This window comes from Arachis duranensis, chromosome 2 (assembly GCF_000817695.3).
Source record: "Arachis duranensis cultivar V14167 chromosome 2, aradu.V14167.gnm2.J7QH, whole genome shotgun sequence".
Lineage (NCBI taxonomy): Eukaryota > Viridiplantae > Streptophyta > Magnoliopsida > Fabales > Fabaceae > Arachis > Arachis duranensis.
Window position 1 is genome coordinate 1,797,005 of NC_029773.3, and position 8,730 is coordinate 1,805,734.

The following is an 8,730-nucleotide window of genomic DNA, read 5'->3' on the forward strand; positions in this document are numbered from 1 at the left end:
TTATTATTAGTTATTATTATTTGTTTTAAATTTATATAATATAATAATGTTTATCATTGTATTAATATCTATAGTAACATAAATGTTTCTTACATATGATTTGTTTTTGAAGTGTGGGGACAAATAAATTATTACAATTGAGGACAATTATCTATACACATATATACTTATTATTGGTTTTTTAAAAATTCAATGACAATTGCCCCACACTAATACATATATAGATCGGTCCCTATCATTTACGTATAAAGATTAAAGAGAGATCAGTTTTGCCAATTTAATATACAACACACAAGATTGGATGTCAATATATATATATGTGAGTAAATCTTTTAATATATAAGATAGATATATTACACGAATTATATAATTTTTTATGTATACTTTGTAAAATAATACAATAACAAAGATTACGAATTTCATGAATATAGAATTGAGATCAAATTATTTACTTTATTAACCATGTCTTAATTTATATTATTTTCAAGAACTTGATTAAGAATAATAGTGAACATCAGTAAGTCCAAACCTGAAAATAGTTCATCAAAGTCTCAACAGATGCAATTCCATTAGCATCAACTTCATATGATCTGATGGTAAAGTTTTGACGAATAGAAGATTTGCTAACAACTTTGGAAATCTTATCATCACCATTATGATGATTTTGGGCATTTGCCTTGATTTGTAAGCCACCACAAGAACCACGCTTCACTCCAAGTCCTTGTTTGATGCCCTTTTTTGTACCATAGTTTTGTGATGGTAACATAACATTGTGAAATGCACACATAATGGGTGCAGCAGTAGTAATAATCGGTGCCACCATAATGATTTCTGCAAAAGAATAATTAAGAATTCGTTAATATAAACATGTTTTATGCATAAACACATTATTATGTCAATAAAATAATCCTGCATGGTGAAAATTCAGGTCCAGTTAATTTTACGTGAAGTTGATAACTGAGAATCGTTATATAAAAATTTAGTCAAATCAATCAAATTATCTAACGGCTCTCAGTTATCAACTTTACTTGAAGTCGACTGTACCTAAATTTTCACAAATACACTCTTACAACGTAGGTAATAATTCCAAAAGAAATAACCAAATTTAATTGGATGAAACCTAAAATATTTTACATAATTAATACATCAAAATTAAATGTTTCTTGTCAACCATAAAACAAGCAAATATAGTAGTGGGCAGGGAATTATGAAACTAGATAAACTAAAAATCTAACGCTATATATACTAATACATACATGTTTTGACACTTCAAAAACTGCCAAAGGAAAGGAGTAAAGTTCAAGGATATAAATAGGCTCCTTATATGGTTTTCTTCCTGGAATTTTACAAGCATTTTCGTAGAAAAATAGAAGAAAGTTAGGATCGACACTTGTCTAAAGAAAAAATCATTATAAGAAAAGAGAGTTATTTTAACATTTTATTTTTTAACATCATAATTAAATGTTAAAATTAATATATATTTTTTACAAATATCACAAATGTCAAATTCTCTATGTTTTTTTATGAATAATTTGACCGTAGAAAATTACTTCTCAATTTTGATATTCATTTGTTTTCAATTTACTCTATTATTTCTCTTCTTCTCTGGGCTCAATTTTGACATCACATTGCTCTCAGTTTGGGATCTTACTACTCATTCTCTATCTTCAAAATCTCAATTTATTTTTCAATTTCAAGATTTCATCTCATTCTTTGTTAAAAATTTTTGTTGAGAATATTTTATGGTCAATAAGTGTCAAAATAAATAGTATTTTTTACGGTTAATAAGTATCACAGAAAATATATTCTCAAATTTTGTTAACAAATTATTTTTTAGGGCCAATATTTATCAAAATAAGATTTAAACTTTTTTCACAATTACTTATATTTCAAAATACTATTTTTGACAAAACTTTTATTAACATATTTTCATAATTAAAATAGTGTCAAAATTTATTTTTTTTTACAAATTTTAATTCTTTTTTTACACATATAACCCTAAAAAATAATCTATATTGTTGTAGTGAATATCGGGACCAACATTTAGTTTGTTTTCGCTAACATTAACTAAGTTATAGCTTTTAGTTATAAAAATTCTATTTACTAAAAAATTTAGAGTCTATAATTTAGTGTTTATAAGATTAAAATTTTATAATTTAAAATTTAAGATATAAATAAAATAATTTTAAACAAATTAATTGATATTAATTGAAAAAAGGTCTTAAACTTTTGCAAATAGTGGAATATACAGAGAAAAAAATGAACTTCTTTGATAAAATAAATTATATAAATAAAATAAAATAGATTTAATATTATCCAATATAATTATCCTAAATGAGATTTGATTATATCTAATGTCTTTTATATACAAATGGAGTTAGGAAACAACCGTTAGCCAGGAGAAGTCATTGTTGCCTGCCAACGATTTATTAGGAATCACTAGCAAAAGCATAATGGTGTCTGCTATACGGGGTAGTAATGGAATGGGCAGAAACGGTTTTTGTGTATGTTATTTGATTTTGTTTTATCCTACAATAATTTATATTAAATTTTTTCTATTTTTATTTGTGAGTAGTAAAAAGTTAAATCTTAATTTTTTTCTATAGATATTTGTCTCATTTTTATAATTATTAAAATTCAACAAATAAAATTAAATTTTTAAAATTTATATAACTATCATTATATATATAATAAAAATTTAAATATAATATAATATTATTAATTATTTTATATATATTATATATATAACACACACATACTAAAGCAGGTAAGGCGAGTTTTACTTAAACCTGATTCCGTCCTGAATGGGATGGATACCCACAAGTTTGAATAATATTGTCATCCATAGTCTACTTGTTATTTTATTTTGGCATAATTTAGCTTAAAATTCGATTTAATAAATTGTGCTTGTCTTGTTAAGAAATTATTAATTTTTAATTTAATTGCTGAATTAAATAAGTCATTATTATTTTTTATTTAAAAGTAAATGAAAATAAAATCAAATATATTATTTTATTTAGATTTTAAAATTTAACGAGTGCTACACTCAAATATAAATAGTGACTTCAGGGTTTTAATTCCCAATATATCAAAGTCACTTCTGTAACTCTTTTTCCATCAAAAGAGTTGTGATTCTACCCTATTAAGGTTATAGAAGACTTTGATTGAAGAAGATAAAAAAAATCATACTCTTCTAATCATGTTCATAAAATTAGGTATGTTTCCATATTCAAATAATTCTTTCTTAATGATTTAATATAGATGGTCTTGGGGTTAAGGAATTTTAAGAATTTTCAATAAGTGATATCAAAATCATCAATGTAAAGATGGCAACGAGTCTCTATGAAGCAGGACATACCTCCGTCCCTGCTCTCGCCTCCATTATCTGTCTCCGTCCCCACCCTGTATCTGCTGAGGACCTAGATCTCCGCAGATTTTTGTAAAAAAAAAAAAATTTAAAAATAAAAAATATAAAAATAAAGATAAGTCTCAAATGTCATTACAAACATAATTTTTATAGTTTTCAAAGACTTAAATAGCAATAACCAACAAATATTTAATACTAAACATATTCATAAACAACCAAACATATCCATAAACAATAATACATAATTCATCACATTGTAAAAACATAATTCTCAAGTCTTCTTTCATTTTATAACGGTCATGAAGGTAAATTCTGATTTACTTGAATCTTACGTTGAAAAGAAAATAATTTAAAATTAAAATTGTATAATAACTCATCAATAAGTCAAGAATATAGAAAAATAGTATATTGTATATAATTTAGTTGTTTACTTACGTCAACATCTCTTTCAATGTTATGAATTGTGTAGCATTTAAATCTTATGTTAGTTGTGGTGCCAAGTTCATTCCAAAACCAATCTTGATTACACATTAAAGCCTCTAATGTATTCGGACGTAATCTACTACGATGTGGTGTAACAAATCGACCACCCATATTAAATGAAAACTTAGAAACAACTGTAGAGATAGGAATCGTCAAAAAATCCTTAGCAATAGCTTGCAAAGTAAAAATTTTTGCTCCATTTGATTCTCACCAATTTAAGACATCAAAGTTATGTTTAGTTTGTGGCACTGGTCTCTCTTCAAGACAATAATCCAATTCATTCTTTATATCAATAAATGTGGATTCTTCACTTACATGCACAGCAAAGTCAGCTTGCCAAGATTCATAACTAAACTTCCTCCCCCTTGAATCCAAAGGAATTGGTGGCAGCATATCTAATTAAGCAGCTTGTTCTATCTCTCTTTCTTTTGTTGCATATTCTAAAACTAAATTTTGCGCTACCCTTTTCCCTTGACCAATTATAACACATGCTTCTGTCTCGCCATATATTTTACGAAAAAAAATATAACAAATACATCTTGTACCTAGGATCCAAAAGAATTTTAATAGCCATAACTATATTAATCATACCCCAATACTTTTTAAACTTAGCTATCATGCTAGTAGCCATCATTTCAATTACCTCATTTTTACAATTTTGCCACTCCATCAAAGCCCATTTAATCACACAAACTTTAGAAAAATAAAGATTTGATATAGGATAAGTAGTTCTAGAGAAAAATTCATTCACATCAAAAAATATTCTCAATCTTTGAAAAGGTTCATCTGTCATATCCCAATCCTTATCACTAGATAAAGATTTATATTGAATCTTAGGTAATAAAAATCTTTTAAACACATCTCTATACATAATTGTAACTTCAAGCATAAAAAAGATTGAATTCCACTTAATTTTACAATCAAGACAAATATTTTTTTATAGGGTATTTTAAGTTGCGCACATATTTTCTTAAATTTTTCTTCACTCTTTTAAGTGTTGCAGTCCAATAATAAACACTATCCCTCACCCTTTCTGTAACATGTGAAATAAGTTGTAACACATCTTTGACAATCAGATTTAATTTATATGCACAACATCGCATGTGAAACAATCTACCACTCAAAATAAAAATTTTATGTGATATTTTAGTTAAAATATTCTTAATCTTAATGTCATTAATACTGTAATTATCAACAATCAAAGTGGATACCTTTCTATCAAAATTCCAATCCATCGAACAATCTACTAGAACCTCTAAAAGTATCATAGTCATATGGGAAGCATGCACATATATAAATCTACAATGACAATTTAGTATAAAAAAAATATTAGAAGTATTTCAGTTATAAACATTTCACAAATTAAGATAACAAAATTAAATATTTAATATTATTATCATACAAGACAGCTTTGTAATTTTTAAAAATCATCAATATAATAGGCCGTGATAGCCATATAATTTTTGTTTTGGTTGCTTGTTATCCACATATTAAGCGTAATTGCAACTAGACTTTTATTTCTTTCAAGAACATTCATTGTCTTAGATCTCTCATCATTGTAGAACTTTAAGATGTCATTTTTTTAACGTATTGCAAGTAATCACCTTAAAGAGAAGTTGCAAAGCATTGCACAATCGTCCAAAGCCAATGTGATCCACAATAGATAGCGGATACTCGTGACGACAAACCATAACAAATAACTCTTTTCCTGCATTTTCTTAGTCAAATGTATATGCACCAACAACAACTATTTTTTCACTAGTCGTTGGAATTGTCTTCATTATACATTACCTTATATCTCTAGTGGTGCGAATCTTGTACGTTTTGAAGTGATGTTTTAGGTCACCAAGTAGCTTCGCTTTGCAATAATTATATTCAGTCTTTAATTTTTTCTTGATTTTCACAATTTTGAAGTGATTCCACATAGCGGATTCCACATTTTGGAGGCTAACTTTCTCGTTTATAAGGTTTAAAAGTTTTATTATAGACATCTTTTATAAGTATTGTAAATATTTTTATAAAATTTAAAAAATTTATTATATTTATGAAATTTTGTAACGAGTACAGCTAATTTTTTTTATGAATAATGTTATACATCTAAATTTTTTTAGTTAATTAAATCTAATTAAATTGGTCTAATATAATAAAAATAAATTATAGTTAATATTATTCAAGTCTTATTATTTAATTTAGTTTGACTTGATTTATAAAATAATTTAAACGTGTAATATTACTCAATTTTTTTATAATCATTGTAAGTATTTTTATAAAGTTTAAAATGTTTTATTGTATTCGAACTACTCATTGCATCTTGCAAGTATAATTAAAATGATGAGTACAACCAAAATTTTATTATTATTGTAAATATTTTTGTAAAATTTAAAAAATTTTCTTCTAAGTATTTTCTATATAATGAGTACACAATTATAAAAATACTTAAAAATTTTGGTTCTACTTAAAATACAAGTTAAGGATCCGTTTAAAAAGTTTTTTTTGAGCTTTTAACTCATGAAAAATAATAATATTAATGTCTAATATAATTTTTAAAATTAAATTGTAATTATTTAAAAAGTTATTGAAATAGTTATAGAGAAGTTAAAAAAATAACTTTTTTATAATAAAATTTTTTTATTATAACTTTTTTAAAATTTAAACCGTGGCAAGTTAGCAATGCATTGAATCCAAACCTAAATTGCTGGACCTTTTTAATAAATGATGATATAATGCATGTTAAGATAAATCGTGGCAAGTTAGTATGACTTTGTGTGTCTGATAGTAATTTTTAATCAACTATTTATGCCTAACACGATTAGCTCTGAAATCTCTATTAATAAATAATTGTTGCTGTCTATAAAATATATAGACGCAACCAAATTCCATTAAAAACAACAGGCTAATATTAATTAAATTCATTTTATTTTATTTATGCACGATATAGTATTAAATTTGTTCTTTATATTTAGACATAATTTTATTTTAATTTTTAAAGTTTAAAATATCTTATTTAAATTTAAAAAAATTTGATTTAATTTTAATATAGTTTTATTGTCTGGTCAAAACTAAATAATTAACAAAATATCCTACATGACAATAATACAAGAACAAAGTCATTAATCTAAATAATAATTACAAACTCCAAAGACACCAAATCAATTGTGGATACATCAATACATTTATTTACTATTTTTCTTACAATTTAAATAAAATATTTTTTATAAAACTAAAGAGAATGATAAATAAATGTATTAATACATCCACAATCGATTTTGTGCTTCTAGAGTTTGTACTTATTCTCAAGATTATCAACCTTATTCTTGTATTGCTGTCATGTAGGGCATTTCATTAATTATTTAATTTTGACCTCACGGTGGGACTACATTAAAACTAAATGAAATTTTTTTGGATTCAAATAGAACACTTTAAATCTAAAAGACCAAAATAGAATTTCACTGAAACGTAGGATACCAATTTAATATTTTACCCTATTTATATAACTTATCATCTTTAACTAATGAAATTTATTGTTGGTGGTTGGTAGAAATATTTAAAGGATTTTACTAGGTAGATTTTTGTAAATAAATATGAATAACAGGCTCTAAATTTGATCCAATAAAATAAATAACACTCTATTTTTAAATTATCTTATAAACTTTAACATTAGAATAATTATCGGTATATCTAGTAAATTGAACATTCAACCATTATTAATTGTACATAAATAAATCAAGTTAAAAAAATAATTATTTAATTAAAAATAATCAACATAATCATCTATATACTTATTAAATTAAATATTTAATATATTTATTATTTATATTATTTAATATTTTTATTATTTATCTATATTTTTTATAAATCTAAATCGATATAAATAAAATTAATTGTAAATGCATTTGCGTGGAAGAGGGAAAGAAAGTTAGGATCTAACCATTTGGCAAAGAGGTGATTATACCAACAAAAATGAACCTCTTTTGTAAATGGAATTTATTGTTGGTAGCAGTGGAAATTAGTTGTAATGGTTGTTGGTGCTACACATTTAGAGGTGGCAATACCATATTTAAATATGCGAGTATTTACTCTTTCTCTATCTATTTGTATTGAGATGGATAATTATCTATTTTAATGTAGAATAAATTTTTAGCAGATTTTAGGTAGAACGGAGCAAATATATATATATAGTATGTGTAAAATAATTAATAATATTATATTATGTTTAAATTTATATTTTAATTTATATTATATATATGTGACAATAATTATAATTTATAAGGATATGTAGAGGCGAACAGATATTCGCAAAAATAGATTAAAATTTAACTTTTTACTATTTGTGAGTAAAAACGGAATCAAAAATGAATTTATTTATATTGTAATGAAGACGTTATAATTTGAAATTTTTTTGAATATTACATAATGATAATATTTATTGTCTCATTAAATTATTAAATTTGATCTCATAATAATTTTTTATTCAATTTTTGACACTTAATAGTCAATTTAAAAATTTCATATTAGATGTGCATTATAATGATAAATTCTCAAATTTAAATGAGATTGGTATTTTTTCTTAAAAATTGACTTCAAAGAATATTATTTATCAATTGGTGTTTTTTTTAATTTGTTTTAGTGTTTTTATAACGATTACACTAATTGAATGAACTTTTTCAACGATGAATATCATTAATATCAGAACTAATTGTATGAAAGGTGGGTTTTAAATGTTTTTACATGATTGTTTAACGACACATATATAAAAAAGAGATGTTTTAATTATATTGTCAAAAAAAATATTCAGTTTTTTCAAAATATAAAATATAAAAAAAATTCTTAATTATATGTTATTATTTAAAATTTTAATTTGTAATGAGATATTTTAAAGA